The following is a 19,168-nucleotide window of genomic DNA, read 5'->3' as shown; positions in this document are numbered from 1 at the left end:
TATGTATGTATGTGTGTATATATATATATATATTATATATAATATAATATATATTTATTATATATACATATATATATAATTATTATGTTATAATATAATTATAATATAATATATTATATTATATATGTGTGTGTATATATATATATATACATACATATATATATATATATATTTTTTTTTTTCTTGAGGACAAAGCCCAAGTTCATCCTCTTGCATGTAAGTATCTAGTTGTCCCAGCATCCAGCTGAAAAGACTGCTATATTTATTCTTTTTGCATTCAATGGACTTAGAACCCATGAGAAAAAAATCAGATGGTCATGGAAACAGTTTGATTTCTGGACTATTACATCTATTCCATTAATCTATATTTGATGATTGTGACTGTGTAGTAAGTCTTAAAATAAAAACATAAGATTTCTCATTGTTCTTTCTGAAGATTTTTCTTTACTCATTCACTTATTTTGAGATGGGATCTCTATCAGTATGTTTCCTAACCTGGGCTTATATTTGTAACCCTAACAACCTCAGCCTTCCAAGCTGGGAATAAATATATAAGACCCTGCTCCCGATGTCCAGGGTTGCTTTCCTGGTTGATATTCTCTTGAGTTTTCAAGTGAATTGAAAGTTAAGCTTGCCAGTCCTTAACAACTGTAAAAAGCAGCTGAGATTTTAATAGGGATTGTATTGAATGTAGTCGTCAATTTGGGGAACATTGCCCTCCTAAAAGTGTTCAGTGTTCTAACATGGGATATCCTTCCAATTATTTAGGTCTTGAGTTTTTGTTCAAAGGGATTTAGTACACAAGTTTTTTTCCTTTATTAAATCTACTCCTGCCAGGCATGGTGGCACATGCCTTTAATCCCAGCACTCGGTAGGCAGAGGTAGGAGGATCACAATGAATTCAAGGCCACCCTGAGAATACAGAGTGAATTCCAGGTCAGCCTGAGCTAGAGTGAGACCCTATCTCAAACAACAACACAAAAACAAAAAACAAAAAACAAAAAAAATCTACTCCTGTGTGTTTTATTCCTATTGCCACTATATATGAATATTTTCTTAATTTCCCTTTCAAATTTTGTACTGAAAATATTTACACATGTAATTGAGTTTTCCATGTTGAACTTATATCCTGCATTCCATATTTATTTATTAGCTCCAGTAGATTTTCGGTCACCTTCTTAGGATTTTTCTTTTTGCATGAACATGTTATCTGAAGACAGATCATGTTAACTCTTCCTTTTTGCTCTTTTTTTTGGTGGGGGGGGGGTCCTAAACATCTATACTGAATGAAAGTTGTGATCATGTAGATCTTTCTCTGGATCCTGATCTTAACAAGAAAACTTGTAGTCTTTCAGTAAGTGATATTAGCTATAGTAATTAAAAATATTTATTTATTTATTTATTTGCAAGTAGAGAGAGATAGAAAGAGACAGACAGAAAGAATGGGCCTGCCAGGGCTTCTAGCTGTTACAGAAGGGCTCCAGATTCATGTTCCACTTTGTGCATCTCCCTATACGTGGGTACTGAGGAATTGAACCTGGATTGTTAGGCTTTGTAGACAAATGCCTTGATTGCTGAGCCATCTCTTCAGCTCATCTATGGATTCTTAGTCTTAGTTTCTTGTAGCAGACACAGTGTCCCAGATCTGTCAGACGCTCCTGTCTCAGTCTTTGGCAGGCTTGCTTCTTCCTGTATGTGGTTTTTTTTTTTTTATATCCTTATAGATCCAGGAAAGCCTTCTTCCCAACTGAAATAGAATGCCTAATGCCTTCTCTATCTGTCGAAGTTCATACCATTCCCTTCATAAAAGTTGCCCCAGTGTATAGTTATTTTTTGCATTGTTCTTCTTGTTTATTTTCCCTCTCCATGCGTGAGCTGTGAGGACAGGGGACTTGTCCAACTTGCTTGCTGGTGTATCTCCCGTCTACAGCCTTTAGCCACATTCTGTTCAGTAGATGAGTGAATAAATACATACCGTGTATCTTGGCATGTTTGAAATCATCAAATAGACTTATATTTTTGTTTTATTTTTTCAAGACAGGGTCTCACTCTAGCCTTGGCTGACCTGGAATTCACTATGTATTCTCAAGGTGGCCTGGAATTTGTACTGATCCTCTGTTTCCCTAGTGATGGCATTTAAGGTGCTCACCACCATGCCTGGCATCCAGTAAACTTTTTGTGGACTGGGGGTGGAAGCCAGAGCCTGGCACATGCTATTCAGTGCCTTGCACCAAGCTACAGCCCTAGACCTCATCTAAAACATGACTGACCTTCCCTCTCAGCACAGCCCCATTAGAAACACTCAGATATTTCATGATGCTAATATTTTTTTTTCCTGACATTCTTATTTGGAATTGGCTTTATAGCCTGAGATATTTTCTTCATTGCCTGAGGTGTTTTCCTTGTGTTGAATCAGTTTTTCACTGGCTCTAGAAGAATTAGATAAGAAAATATAATTCCAAATGTCCACTCAGTGTTAAGCACTGTTGTAGCTACCTTCCCATTGCTGGGACAAAACATGACCAAAAGCAGCTAATTGGAGGAAAAGGTTTATTTTGGCTTACAGTCTTGAGGGGATGTTTCAGCAAGACAAAAGAACAGAGAGTGGATATCACATGTTACCACTACAGCTGTAAGAAAGCTGAGCTGTGGCACGGGGGAGCTGGCTAATACCACCCCTAAGTCCACCTGCAACGACACACTTCCTCTAGCAAGGCTCTACCTCTCAAACTGCTACCAGCTGGGGACCAAACATAGAAAACACATGAATTTATAGGAGACATCTGATTCAAAACACCCAAGGCACATAGTAGTCTGTCAGTAAATTGCAGCTATTATATTATTAATACAATCACCTATTCTTCCAATATCCCTCACCCAACCATCTTATAGCTAAGGAGTCAGACCCGGTGACTTGTCAAGGATAGGGGTAGGTATTAACAAGCCAAAACACAAAACTGGATCCACTGATTCACATTTCACTTGCTTTCATTTCAACATACAGAGCAAGCCTGAGCTTGCAGAGTCTGACAGCTGGGAGGAACAGACTTATTTTGTCTACAGAGTGGCCAGGAAAGCATAGAGTATGTATGCTTTCCTGATGAAAAGTAAACACAAAGATGTTTACAGTCCTTTGACTACAAATCAGATACTTTTGTGTCATTTGAATTTATTTTGCTTTTGCTTTTGATTAATATAGAGTCTATTACTATTTCCCGTTGCTATTTCTTTATTTTTCTTACCCCCATCTCTTAGAATTAAAATGGAAGGCATTAATTGTATTGGACATTAGGGGAATGAAGGAATCTTCACTAATATAAAAGAAGTAAAAAATAACTTTTACAGTAGTAACAGTTTAATTTGAATTTTCTCATAAGGTTAGAAAGTCATTATTTCTATATAAAAATCATATGTATATGGTCTCTTCTAATGATTTTAAATCACCTAGCCTTAAGGAAAAATCATATTAACAAGAAAGAATGGGTTAAAAAATAATTTGAGGAAAGTCCAAAATTTTAACCATTAAACACATTATTTTAAGGGGCAGTTATAACTGCTGATTATATCCTTTCTTAGTCGAATATGACTAGAGGGAAATGACTCCACAAAAAGTTAAGAAAGAATTTTTTAACTATGTTCTCATAAGATGAACCAAGATTGTAACTTTATCACTTAAAAATGTATTTATTTATTTGAAAGGGAGAGCAAGAAAAAGAGAGAAAGAAAGAAGCAGATAGAGTGAGAATGGTGCCCCAGTGTCTCTTGCTGCTGCAAATGAACTCCAGGCGCATGTGCCACTTTGTGCATCTGGCTTATGTGGGTCCTGGAGAATAAGAACCTGGGTCCTTTGGCTTTGCAGGCAAGTGTCTTAACTGCTAAACCATCTCTCCAGGCCACCTGTAGCACTTTTAACAGCTATGAGATAGAAGGGAAACCCTGTTCTCCCTTCACTTTCTAAGTCTTCCAGAGAAGGGCACACCTTTGTATCTCCATAGAAAGTCTATATATTTTCACTGAGTTGCAAATACTGGGGCTACATCCATTCTTAGTGGATGCTTTTCTAAATCCTTCAGTGACCCTGTGTAGGCAAGGATGGCTCTGGTACAGCTATTATTGATATATATCAATAGCTTAAAATTAGCTTGCACAGATGTGTTTTGCAAGAATGTGTAAACACTCCAACACTTTCACACACATGTGTAAAGTAGCAGGCCAACCTCTGCAGAAATTTCACAAGTTCAATCAGTAATTAACTCACTTCATTCATGCATACATGTGTCTTTGTTTAATGCATATAATAAAGGGGTAATGCCACTGATAAACAGAATAATGATAAAATAGATATGGGACTTCAGAAGGAATTCCATAAACAGTGGAAGAAATTTAACCCACTGTTATGTTATTACTGTGTGATTACATGTATTTTATTATAATTACCCATCAATTTATAGCACTAGACATTTAGCTTAAATTGTTGAAAATTTGTCTGGTGTTTGTTGAATAGGTAGCATTTTCCCACAACCATATGATTAGCTCCTGGCCCCACTGTTTCCTATTCACCCTTTGAAGAAAACACATGCTGAGTATTTGCCTTTCTGGCAATTGTTGAGTTCTCCGGATGGGTCCTTTTGGATAGCTTCCCAAGCTCATTAGGCTTCCATATCCAGCTCAGTCAACACTAGCAGGCTGGTTGATATTAATATCAACACTACTCAGTGCATTGTAATACTCTTTTTGTGTCTCTGTATGAATTACTTCTGTATTTTTCTTTATACCCACAATGACAGCATTTCAGAACTTTTCAGTGGGCCACCAGATTCCTTGGAGATCACAGCTCTGACTTCCATGGGTCCCTTTTAGGGGTCAGTGCTTGCTGTGCTAATCAAATGAGTCTAGTTCTTCACAGAATAATTAACAGTTGTGGTAAAGAAAATATTCCAAACATGTTAAGCTTCATTTTTCTTCTTTATTCTTAAAGGTATTTTAAAAATATTTTTATTTATTTATTTGAAAGAGGTCTATCCCAAGACGGAGAGACAGGAGATAGATTTGGTTGGTACATTAGTCACTATCTCGGGACACAGGCAACTCGAGGAAGGATGACATACAGGAAATATAGTCCATTGTGGTAAGAAAGACATGGTGGTCGCTTGGGCCCTATTTCTGGTGGTGAGAATGGGTAGCAGCTGCTTGTTAAATGGAACAAACCAGAATCAAAGAGCTCTGGGGCCAGAAGAGGGGTTGACTCTATGCTTCAATGACCCATTTTTCAAACATGTGAGAACCTAGGGGACTTCACATTCAAATCATAACAGATGGCTTCATTTGAAATCTTGGATCTAGTTGAACCTATAGTCATTTGTATCCCTAGATTACTGGGACTCATTTCAAGACCACTGTCATATAGGCCTAGATTTTTTTTTCAGTTACATAAGCAATTAATGCTTATATATTTATTTATTTATCTTGTATGTATATGCGTGTAGTGTGCATAGATATTTGTGTATGTTTGTGCAAGTGCATGTGTGGGCACAGGTGAGCATGGAGGCCAGAGGTCAGCATTGATAGTATCGCTTTCCACATTTTCTGTTAAGGTTCTCCCACTGAACCCAGAGCTCACTGATTTGGTTAGTCTAGGTAGCCATCTTGCTCCAGAGATCCATTTGTCTCTTCCACCTCCTGATTGCTGGGATTACAATCACTTACCACCATGCCTGGTATGTATTGTGTGTTCTATGGCTCTGATCTCAGGTCTTCATGCTCATGAGGCAAACACTTTGCAGTCTGGGCCATCTCTTCATCATCTGTTTTCATCTACTTTGTACAAGCTAACCAAACAATACTTCTCAGTCAATATGAAGAAGAAAAGAGCAGTGTTGTAGCATCATTAGATGGTGGAAATACTTCCGGTTTCCTCACAGCTCAGGTTTTCATCTATGGGAGAGGGGTTTGAAAGTTTTTTCAAACCACTCTGCAACTAGTTTGCATTCTAATTGACCCTACTCTCAAGCTTTGCGATCCCTAATATCTCTTGACTAGATGAGGAATGTGGACAGTCTCAAGACCATCAGATCATCACCCCTTCCTCATCCTCCTTGTAAATAGAGTTCTGAGTCTACATGATTACACTCCTCGTTAGTATCGAAGGTGACTTGTTGAAAGTGCAGGGACCTGGAATAATTTGAGCTAGTTGTAAATTGGGTAGTCTTACTCTGACACTGGGTGAGGTGCCTCATGAATTAGAATGGCCAAGAAGCTGAATGTCAAGTTCAGACATCACAGCATGATTTTCTTACTGTCAGCTCCATCTTCTCCAAATCAACAGGGCTTAAGAAGAAATTTAGGAAAGATGAAAAAGATTGCATGCTTCTGAATTTAATAATTACCAAAATGCTTTTGATAATATTTGGATCTGCATACGTAAGAATGAGGAGTTTTCCCTAAGTTAAATGTTCTCATATCACTTCATGTGTGGAAAGATATTGCCCTTTCTATTGAATATATGTTCATTTTAACATTTATTTATTTGCAAGCAGAGAGAGAAAAGAGAGATAGAGAGAATGGGCACACCAGAGCTTTCAGCCACTGCCAATGGACTCCAGATACATGTGCCACTTTGAGCATCTGGCTTTACATGAGTACCAGGGAATTGAATCCTAGTTGTTAGGCTTTGCAGGAAAGTGCCTTAACCATTGATCCATCTCTCCAGCCCACTGTGCACTTTTAATATGTATGTTTCAATGCCAAATTTTTAACATCAGCCATTATAACATTAAAACAATAACGTTATTTGTACACATTTATTGAGTTAATCAGAATAATTTACAACTATTTTTCAAGATCCAGTGCAGTCCCATGCTGGATTTAGATGCCATTTTATCCTGTTGCCTCCTCCACTCTGTCTTTCCTTGTTTCTCATGCTTTTGTTGTTTCTTAACCTTAAGGATATGTTTAAAGGCAATTAGTCAGGGGTGCAATTTGGTACATGTATTAAGTCTGGCTTAAACTTTCAGCTGTGTGAAAATACTACATTCATTCCACTCAGACAATTGTTAGGTTAATCTGAATGTGATCAATAAAGTAATTGTTATTAGTAAGGGTCCATCTGAGATAACAAACTACTAGCCTGTCCTCTTCACTTCCTTCAGTATATAGCTTATAAATTGTTACTACTTTAAAAAATTAAATGATACGATGGAAAGTCTCAGTATACTTTTTTATCATTAATCTTTTATAGTGCATAAAATACCAAGATTTTATTTGGCACAGTCACCCTTGATGTGTACTTTTAAAGTGTTTAACTTATGCATAATTCTCTAATTTAATTCTCTGGTTGTGGGACTGGCATTACATATAAAGTAAGTTAAGTTTCTTTGGAAACAAGCACAGAAGAAAACTGCTTTATTGCTATTCTTTTTCTACTTGTTTAAATATTCAAATGTAGTCTTAGGAAAGCTCTTCATTTTTTAAAATAAAATTTGTTTATTTTATTTATTTATTTGAGAGTGACAGGCAGACAGAGAGAGAGAGAAGAGGAGACAGAGACAGAGATAGAGACACACAGAGAGAGGGAATCCTAGGACCTGTAACCACTGCAGACTTACTCGAGATGCATGTGCCACCATGTGCATCTGGTTTATGTGGGGCCTGGGACTCAAACCTGAGTCCTAAGGTTTCACAGACAAGCATCTTTTACAGCTGAGCCACCTCTCCTACTCTTAACAAGCAAATTTTAATGAATATTAATTGTAGACTGTAGAACATTTATTAGTCTATCTATCTATTATCTATCCATCTCTCACCTCCCTGTCTATCACATCTGTCTACTGTCTATCTTTCCTGTGTCTATCACCATGGCATTTAAATTCTAGCTGCATTTATGAGACTGATGGAGTGTGTGAAGCTCAGGTTTTGTTCTGCTTTGGAACTTTGTGATGAATATTAATGCAGTTGTTTTGCTGTTTGGAATGCATGAAGTTCACCCTGTGTACTCTGCCAGCTCCACTGCTGCATGCCTTGCTCTTTGCAGTCATGGTTGTGCCCTGGTTGTAAACTGGAACTTATGCACAATAAATAATCTATGGGTTGCAGTTTTTAAAAGTGTCTTAAATGATTGAGACAGAGTCCACCTACCAGTATCTGAAAACTTGTCCCCTTTCTTCTTTTTTGTCCATTTTTTTGTACCTGGTCCTTTCATTTTACTGAAGTATACATTATTAGCTTTTCAAATCAACAGTGTGCAGCATTTACCAGTGTGTTTAATTTTATATGATTTCTTTCCCACAGCTTAAAATAGCTCCTGGGTGAGACAGTTTATGTAAAACATCTATTATTAGCATGAACACTAGTGACTTCACAAAAACAAGTTTTTTAATTTTTCAAATTCTTTTCCTAGTTTAATTTGTGCTTATTAGAATACTTAGCAATGAAACTTCTTTGGCAAAAGACAGTTAAGAGCCAAAACAGAACCCTAGATATAGGGGTAGAAACATGATTACTCATTAGGTTTCAAATACATTGGTTATCCTTACTATTCAAAGTAGGCATTGTATGCCACAGATCACAGGTTAAACTTTGTCCACAAGGGCTGTGGACTTTGTGATGAATAATGGACTGGAGCTGATTGGTATTGACAGACTTCAGGGATCATAGCCCTTCTAGTTAGGACCAGTGGACCATATAATACCCGGATAAGATAATTGCCAAATGTGATGAACACTTTTCTGTTCCTACTTGATTTATAACATAACAACATTGAATCAAATACATGTTAGCTTCTAGTGCTGAGTCAGTAGTGTAGCATTTGGTCGTCATTCCAAATGCTATCCTAAACCATTCCTTCCACACCTTTCTGTAAGAAGTCCCACTCCCTGAGCTTCAAGCCAACCAGTGACAGTCTTTCCACCCTCTCTCTTGTGACCATCAATGATTTCTCCACCACTCATTCTTATTTTGTATGTGTTTTCTTTTAGGTTGTAAAAATAATACATAGCCTCTTCTCTTACTGTGGCACATTTATAAAGACTGGCATTAATAATGGTGAAACACTAATCAAAACAGAATTTATTTAGAGGTTAATTGGGTTGTTTTTCCACTAGGTCTGTTTCAAAGACCCACTGTTCTATTGGATTTCATTACTGTGTCTTTCTAAGTCTATTCTAAAATATATTTTTCCTTGTTTCACACATTTACCTTGATTTTTAAGTGATTATTTATTTATTTGCAAGGAGAGAGAGAGATAAAGAGGGAGAGAGAGATAAAGAGGGAGAATGAAATAAACAGAGAAGGGGCATACCAGAATCTCTTGCCATTGTGACAAACTCTAAATACATATGCCATTCTGTGCATCTAGCTTTACATGGGTACTAGGGAATCAAATCTGGGCCAGCATGCTTTGCAAGCAAGTACCTTTAACCACTGAGCAATTTCTACAGCCCTCTTACATTGATTTTTAACCTTTATACTTGTAAAGATTATTAGTTAAGGGCATTATAGTATGTCATTGATTTGGTTTGAGGTCATGTTTTGCCACAGTTATGCTGTGAGGAATTCAGAGTTGTTGGTTCAGAAGTGATGTTCGCTTTTTGTCTATCATATGTAGGGTACATGGCACTACCATGACGTAGTTCTGGAGACGTGAATGTTGATTGATGGGTTGAGGTGATATCTACACAGTTTTCTTCCTGCAAATTCACTCTTTTTGTCTTCATGCCCTCTTGGTTAGAAGTGAGTCACTAAGTCTGTACCACACTCAAGAGAAGAGAATAAAGTTCCACTACTTAGCGGGAATAATGTATGGATATAGACCTATGGACATAATTTTAAAATACCATAGTTATGCATACATTGGGGAAAAGACTTTGGGAATATATAAATACTACATTATTCTTGCTGACACTTATCTTCAGACCTTGGTAAAGCAAATTTTATTGTCGTGAATTCCTATTTTTTATTCATTCTCTATTCATTATTTAGAATTATATTACATGAAAGATTTGCCCCTTTTATTTTATAGTTGTCACTTAGCAACTTCAGGGGATTGGTACCAAGACTCTTCAGAGGTACCAAAGTCTATGAATACTTAATCTTTATGCAAAATGATATGTTTTCATATAACTGATACACAGGCTTCTGCATACTTTAAACTTTATCTCTATGACACTTCCAGTATGCAAGTTTTCTGTGTGCTTGAAATCATGCAGTGGGCCACAGGCATCCCAGAGTAGCTGGGCATGCAGCTCAACTTATTTGTAGATGACAATGTCATGTCACAACATTGAAAAGATGAATGCCCTGCCTCTGATCTAAATCATCACTAGATCACTTATAACACACAACATGATGTTAATACTATGTGAACAATAGCTATACCCTCTTCAGAGAGTAAGGTAAGATAGAAAAGATTTTTGAAAGTCTGCACATGATCAATACCAGCAATTTTCTTTAAAGATTTTTGAGAATCATTTGATTGAATCTGTGGGACTCTGAGCCCATGAGTATGGATTGATTGGTTTCCCCAAATACAAACCTTCATCAAGACAGTGGTTTTCCACCTTCTTATTCTCGTTGCCCTTAGTTGATACACTGATAAACTCACCCCTTGTTGCCCACAGTCAAGATTATTCCAAATTATGAGTCCATGGCTATTTATGTAATTCTTTCTGCTATGATCCAGTATTATTGTCTTGTTGCTTAGAAAGTTTTGACCTTTGGGAGGTATTTTTAAATGTGTGTTTAAATGTGTATGTGTACATGTTTACATATGTGGGTGTGCATGCATATGTGTGTGTGTGTGTGTGTGTGTGTGTCTTTGTATGTGGCGGTCAGAAGACAACCTTGAATGCTGCTCTTCAGAAGCAATGTTCACCTTCTTTTGAGAAAGGCTGTCTTATTGGCCTAGGGTTTACCAATCAGGCTAGACTTACTGGTCAGCACACCACAAGGATCCTTCTGTTTCTGACTCACAAGTTCTGGGTTTACAAGCATGTGCCACCATGCACAACTTTAAACCATGGGTTCGGGGACTAATCTCAGGTTCTCATATTTGTGAGGTAATTCTTTACCAACTGAGCTATCTCCACAGGCCCGCTGGGAGGTTCTTTTTCTTAATTTGGTTTTCTGTGTCCTGTGACATCCCTCTACACTGTCCAGTATTTCTTGTTTTAAATATTTAGTTATTTGACAGAGAAAAAGGGAGAGATAGAGAGAGTGTGTGTGTGTGTGAGAGAGAATGGACACACCAGGGCCTCCACCACTGCAAATGAACTTCAGATGCATGTGCCCCCTGGTGCATCTGGCTTATGTGGGTCCTGGGGAATTGAACTCAGGTCCTTAGGCTTTGCAGGCAAATGCCTCAACTGCTGAGCCAAACCTCCAGGCCCAGTACTTCTTTTATAGCATCCACCACCTAGTTTTTGAGACAGGGTCTCTGTGTAGCTGTCATTGGCCTCAAGCTCTGTATCCTCTAGCTTCAGCCCCGGGCCCTGGGCTGACTGGCATGAGCTGCAGCCCTCTCGACATTCACTTTGTCAGAGATTTCCCCTTTACTGCTCAGTGATACTCAGTTCTTTAAAAACATTTTTTTTGTTCATTTTTATTTATTTGAGAGTGACAGAGAGAGAGAGATTAAGAGAGAGAGAGAGAGAAAGAATGGGCACGCTAGGGCTTCCAGCCACTGCAAACAAACTCCAGACACATGCGTCCCCTTGTGCATCTGGCTAACGTGGGTCCTGGGGAATCGAGCCTCGAACTGGGGTCCTTAGGCTTCACAGGCAAGTGCTTAACCACTAAGCCATCTCTCCAGCCAGACATTCAGTTCTTTTCCTCAGCAGTGGTGTAATTGTTCTTCATGTCTTCTATGCCTGTTCACCTATCAGCAGTAATACCTCGATCCTGTCTTTCAGGGACTCCTGTGCCACTGTACCAGCCCCTGTCTCATCCCAGCCGATGGGCTCACCTTCTGATGTGCAGACACACTTAAAGTTGTGAGAAGCAGTAACCCCACCTCCAGCAACACAGGGCTTATTTAACCTAGCTTTCTCTTCTACTTTGTTCCTTCCATGAAGGATGCAGTCCTCTTCCATGTCGACTCCAAATCCCATTCTTTCCATCCTTCCTAATTCATCAGTTACTTTATCATCCTCTTTTTTTTTTCCTGTATCTTCAATTTATCCTTTCTTTTCTTGCCTACTGTTCTTAGGTAAGCAGACAAAGTGAAACAATGCCTGCCTCCAACCCCTTTATCCTCATTACATCCTGTTGCAGTTACCTGCATGTTGCTGGGGCAAAACTCCTGACCAAAAGCAGCTTATGGGAGGAAAGTTCTTTGTTGTGGCTTACAGTCTCAAGAGGAAGCTTCATGATGGCAGGGGAGAGCATGGCATGAGCAGAGGCTGGGCATCACCTCTACCACAGCAGGTGGAAGGCAGCAGCAGGAGAGTAAGTGAGCGGAGCTCTGGCATGGGGGAGCTGGTTATAACACCCTTAAGCCCACCCCAGCAACACACCTCTCCCAGCAAGGCTCCATCTCCCAAGTTGTCATCAGCTTGGGACCAAGCATTCCGAACACACAAGCTTATGGACGACACCTTCCTCAAAGCACCACACAGCCACTATCCTTATTTGTCCCTTAACAGTCACACATTTTAACTTCTACACATCTGTTATTTAGCCCTGTCTTGTACTATTGCCCCATGTTACTCTTCCCATAATGGCCAATGGTTCCAATGCATGTTTATTAGTCCCTCCTAGTTGATAAAACTTGTTTATCCCTTTTCTAAAATCTTTATTTATTTGTTTGTTTGTTTGTTTGTTTATTTATTTATTTGAGAGAGGGGGGATAAGAGAAAGAGAGAGAGAGAAAGAGATGGATGGAAGATGGCTATGCCACTGCAATGAACTCCAAACTCATGTGCCACCTTGTGCATATGGCTTTATGTGGGTTCTGGAGAATTGAATCTGGGTCCGTAGGCTTTGTATATAAGCTCCTTACCCACTAAGCAATCTCTCCAGCCCCATTTTCTAAAATCTTTTTATCTTTTGATAGTGGTATATTTTCTTTATTCTCCAACTATTCTGGCCATTTCTCCTCCCTCTTCTGTTCCTTAGGATTCAGATTATGGCCCATCTTATACCACATACATTTCTGAGTGGAGTTTGTTATCTTTCAGTGCTCTAGCTACTGTCATTCTGTCTATAAAGTCCATATTTAAAGCCCAAACATCTTTTGTAAGTCAGCCACACATAGCCACCAGCCTCCTGCATGGCCCTCTTGAATGCTCCATGGGCAACTTCAGGTCACCCGTCTGAAAACCAATCTGCTGCTTCAAGCCAGACCTCTTTCATTGTGTTTTGTTGAAAGCTACACTACATACCTGGAGCTAAAACCAGAAACTTCCATTTTTAAATCTTTAATAGTTCTCAAGCTCTTGTATTTATGTTCATATCTCTGAAACCCTGTATTTCTCACCAGGGCAGTGTCAACAGCCTTTTACTTGTTTTCTCTACCCCTGCTCTTATTCCTTTCCAAGTCCTTCTCCACATGATGATGGCAAACACAGATAGATCCCACGCTTTCCTTCACTGCCCAGTTGTTGTAAGATTAAAGCACCAAATCCTAATCTGAGTTCACAAGCTGTGCCTGAGCCCTGATTATTCATGAGGCCCCATCAGTTGTCAGCTTGCTTTCCTAGACTCACGTGTTCTGTGCCCCAGTAAATACTTTATTTACATATTCATTTGTTTATTCATTTTGCCTGGCACATAGTCTGTCTCTCACCTTACTTCAGTTCTTTCCAGTCATTCCTTCTAGGCCTGCCTCCCACAACCACATCCATACCCTTCCTCATCAGGATGGATTGGATGACTGTGTGGGCCCTTAGCATTTGTATTCTGTTGAAGCACTCAACACACCACATGCCTTATTTGTATGCCTATCTTCTCTAAGAGTAGGAGCGATGGTATGAAACAGTGACTTTCTTTGATTTTAGGAAAAAGCACTTATTATCTGTCTAGTATATTTTATTTTAATCTTTTTTTCTAAGCAAAATGTGATTTAGACAATATGTTATTCCAGAACATCCTATCAGACATATTTCCTGTGGAAACATACGCTTTCACAAATGTTAGTTGTGTTCTCAAATAATCCAATTCCTAATACATTCATAAAATGACCTAAACTAATTTATGGTCTTCACAAGAGTTTCCCTATGTGACATCATTACTCTCTGGAATCTTGTCTTTCCTTCCTACTTCTTTCCTGAACAGCTCTCATTGGTCACACCTCAAGCACATGATGGATAGTTTAGGCTTCCATGAGTTTGTATGGACCCTCTTTGCAACACTGGTTACTTGATCCATAGCAGACTGCAGTTTTTAAGAAGAAGCTAATGTCATGTACAGATAGTACACCCTGGTTGAATCCACATCAGCTGGAAATTCCTTTGTTCCTGGAAAAATGAGATGGCTAGAGGTGACTGTTGTGATGTCTCTAACCCACTATCAGATGCTGAGAAGCTAAGTCTTCTAACTGTATTTTCTAGAGACCATTAGCAGGGTAGTCCATGACTATTGGGGGTAAAAGTAGTGATGGCTTATATACATGCCAAATTAGTAATTTATATGTATAAATTCTGGTTATTCAAGTTTACAATACATACACACATACCTTTGATGATTATAGTTCCATTGTACTCAGAATATTGCTGTCTGGGCTACCAGTGTGAAAGAAAAACCTACTGTGAGGTAAAGTCCCTCTGCCTTGATGTTGTGACTCTTTGATGAGAATCATCCAATTAAAAATTTCTGAAACTGAATTTCCAACTTGCACCTGAGTGGTTTCAAGTTTGGCTGTTGGACCCAGCCCAGGAGTCTACTTTGATTGCACTTGATTAGCAAAAACTATCTAAACTGATGGCCACTTGCTTCTGTGTCCTTCAACTGTTTATGCCACCTGATGCTTTGCTGGAACAAAGCCACTCTCTGAAGCTCCCAGGTATCAAGGTTATCATTCTGCCCCTGTTGATTCCTGGCAGTGAGCAGACAGGCCGCTGTGCTTCCACTGTCCTTACAGAGGCAAAGTCTCAGGTGCAGCTGGTGAAACATTAAGGTTATGTGTACTCGACCCTCATGTCAGTGCAGCTGTTTCTTTTCTCCCCTCAACCTAATCAGCTAAGTTAAGAATATCAGTACCAATTCTTGGTGTAATTTTACGTTCACAAGGAGTCATTTGGCCTTCACATTTCTGTGGCAGTTACTTCTTTTAAATTACAGCTTATATTTTAGGAGTAAATTCATGAAGTAATGTGCATAGAAATTTTATTCAGAAGCTTATCCTGTTGCCCAGGGTAACATCAGTGACTACTGTCACTCCCTTGTCGGATCCTGTATCTGGGGCATAGTGCTTGGCCTAGGCCTTATAGTTTGTTAGTCACTTATCATATATTGAACATGTGGAGTGCTCAAAGAATAGCCATAAGTATTATAAGGACATTAAAGACTCTTTCTTTGGCTTAGCCACTCAGAACATGTACTAATGAAATAATTCTAAATAAATCCCTGGGTGGGTGATGTAACATTAAGCACAACCCAGTAAACTGAACCTGTGGGAAGTGTGAAAGCTAGAGACAAGGAGGGATCAAAATAAGGAAAAGTTGAATGAGGCCCAGAAATAGGAAACTGAACAGAAGATGTATTCAGTGTCTGTTCTGTGACAAGCATTGGAGTAGGTTTAATGCCAGGAACAACACAATAAGCCCATGTGGTAACCTGCCTCAGGATCTTCAAAAAAGAGAATATGTGAAAATGACATGGGCAAACTGACACTGAAATACTGAAAAAGCTCCTCTCTCTCTCTCTCTCTCTCTCTCTCTCTCTCTCTCTCTCTCTGTGTGTGTGTGTGTGTGTGTGTGTGTGTGTGTACATGATTGTGGAGCTTTTTTGAACAGGAAAATGTGGTGGTTTGAATATAAATGGCTCTCATAGCCTCAAGTGTTTGTACTTAACCTCCTGCTTAGGCTGCACTGGTGGAATGTTTGGGAGGTGCAGCCTTGCTATAGGTGTACTGCTGCGTAGACCTTGGAGTGGGGAATCCAGTCCTACTGCATGCTCAGAGCCAGCTCTTGCTGGCTGTTTTCTCTCTCCACTGTGGATGTAGGATGAAGTGAGCAGCTTCTTCCGCCATGATGGAGCTTCCCCTGGAATCTATAAGCCTGAAGTAAAGCCTGTCCTCCCATCAGCTGCTTCTGGTTGGATGTTTGTCCAGCAACGAGAAGGTAACTGCTTCAGAAGAGAATCCATAAAACTTCATGTACTATTCTTAAATCCAGCTGCTACTTGTGATGTTTAGTTTCTAGTCACCTTGGGTAGAAATTATTCACTATAAAAACCTTGTATTAAGCCATCTGTTAGTAAGCTGACCACTTATAATTCAGTCGAATAAAAAAGCTGAACTTTGCCAACTAGGATACTGATTAAATAAAAGCATGAGGAGAGCCTTTGAAATTCAGTGTGTAAAGAGTACGCAGACAGGTGAAACAGCATATTAAACAAATACTCAAATATGTGGTAAAGTCCCACAGGTGAGGTGGGAGGCATCAGGAAACAGAAAGTGCCAATACAAGTAGTTTTTCCATGACTTTCCATGCTGTCTGAACCCATGTCAGCAGCTTTTCCTTTCTTGTCATGCCTAGGTTTAGGAATCACCACCCTTGTCTTTGTATCTTCTGCTATAACAAAAATAGGCTGGATTATTGTAGAAAGAAATGTATATCTTGAAGTTTTGGAGGCTGGGAAGTTAAGGTACCAGCATGTTTTGGTAAGGATCTAAATCCTTCTAAGATGTGGTACTTTGTTGCCATGTCTTCTAGAGGGAAAGAATATTATGTCTTCACATGGCATAGAAGGATGGAAAGAGACAAATGCCATAACTTATTCTGTTAAACACTTTAATAACGAGCTGAACCCACTAACAGGAGTGCAATCTTCATGGCTTAATTAACTTCTAAGAGCCCCTCATCTTACTGCTGAGGATGAAGTTTCAATATGAATTTAAGAGGAGACACAGAACATTAAAAGTATAGAACATTAGGGGAGATGGCTCAGTGTTTAAAAGTGCTTGCTTGGAAAGCGCAAAGTTTTGAATTGGGTATGTGTTGAAGTGATAATTTTAATGTTAGTTATATAAAATATATTGGTAGACTTGGTCTCCCTTTTCCTTTTTTGAATTTTACTAATTTAAGATGTATGTGGTTCATCTCATTTTTTTAGAACTTGATGTTCAATAGTTCTATTTATTTTTTATTTGCAAGCTGAGAAAGAAAAGAAGAGAGAGGGAGAGGAGAGGAGAGGAGAAGAGAGGAGAGGAGAGAAAAGAGAGTGAATGAGCATGCCAGGGCCTCTTGCCACTGCAAACAAACTCCATACTCATGTGCCACCTTGTGCATCTGGGAATATGTAGGTACTGTGGAATTGAACCTGGCCTCCAGGCTTTGCAAGAAGCTTCTTTAGCTGCAGAGCCATCTTTCCAACCCAAGGGTTCTTCTTTTATTCTGGAGGAACTTAAATACTTCCTCAGGGAGGAAGTAACCTTGGATCTGAAGCCAGAATGCTTCCTAGGAGGGGATTCTTGGCATGTTTGAGAAATGAACAAAGTAGGAATCTAAGACAAAAGTGACTCAAAATGAGGTTGAAAAGTTAATCAGAGACCAAAACGCAATGGTCTTGCTAGGGTTTGGGATATTGCTAAGATCAAAGGGAAGCCTCTGTGCTTTGATAAGGACAGAGGATGTTGCTGGATTTACAGTTAGTCTGTGGATGCTTTGCAGCATAGTGTGGGGCAGAGGGAAAAATGTAAAAGTGGGGAGAGCTTTTAGGAAGTTATTTTGTTGTCTAGTAGGAAGATCATTCAGTGCATTAAACTGGTGACTTCAAGGCTTATATAGCTAATGACACTGATAGGCTGGACAAAATACACATGAGAGAGGAAGACAGAGTGCATGGGAGGGTGGAATGACTCTACTTTAAATAAGTGGATGTGGGTTCATACAGTGATTCTTTTTTTTTATTCAGAAAAATAAAAGTTTTATGCATCATGGAAATAAATGTGAAATTCCATGACAGATATTGTCCCATTGTTTTTGTAGCTATCATTGTATCATGAAATTAAAACAGTCAGTACTAAGCATTTTTAAATAGTTATCCAGAAGTGAAGCTGCTATATATTTTCTCCTATGCCTCTGCCTCCCCTCTTCCTCCTTCTCCTTCCTCTCCTCCTCCTCCTCTTCCTCTCCCTCCTCTTCTTACTTGTCTTCTTTCTCCTACTTCATTTTTTAGCTCTTCTCGGCCATCCAGGAAATGTTAGGGTAAAGTATCTATCACCCTGATACAGATTCTGTCTGTCTTTTTTTTTGTTTTACTTTTTGTTTAACTCTAAGACTTAATAATTCTCTGGTTCTAGTGATAGGCTAAAAGAACAAATCAGTAATGAGTCCACATCTCTCATACTGAGACAGGAAGGCCAACAAGAGAAATACGGATCTTGATTCCTATCCACCACGTAGAGATAAGACAAACGGTGGCTGCTTAACACCTCAGGTTCACCTTGACCCTTCTGTGTGCAGCAGCTGCTGTAGAGTTGGAATCACTCAGGCGTATGTGTTCAAGCCCAGCCCCTGCCAGACACTGCACCCAGGTGTGCTGACTTCTGGATTCAGCCCCAGACCCAGGACAAGCCTGGTCGCTCTTGAGGCTTGTGGCGGGCTTTTGCCTCTTTTCCTTCTCCTGGGCCATTCATCTCTTGGCATCTGAGGTTTTTGCCACCAGTAAGGTTTTGAAAGCTAAGCTGCCAGCATGGGAAAAGATATATGTGGACCCAGACTATGCGGATGTCCACTCCTTGCCTGTAGGTTCTCAGAATAAACTTGCCTGCCGTTTCCCCATCCTTGGTCTGTGGGCTCTCCCTGACCCTTCCCGAACCTTATTGCATACATGTAATAATTCACAAAAATAACCCTCATTCTTGTTTTATTCATTCTTTAAGCAAAGCAGTCATGAGTTCAGGTTTGGGGTTTGTATTTAAACCCCCAAAATAAGTTCCATCTCAATGCTTTACCTACCAAATAGTCTAGGGTAACTCGCTTACAAGTTTTGTTGCCTTGAATATATTGCTGTC

This window comes from Jaculus jaculus, chromosome 16 (assembly GCF_020740685.1).
Source record: "Jaculus jaculus isolate mJacJac1 chromosome 16, mJacJac1.mat.Y.cur, whole genome shotgun sequence".
Taxonomy (NCBI): domain Eukaryota; kingdom Metazoa; phylum Chordata; class Mammalia; order Rodentia; family Dipodidae; genus Jaculus; species Jaculus jaculus.
This window is presented reverse-complemented; position numbering follows the sequence as displayed.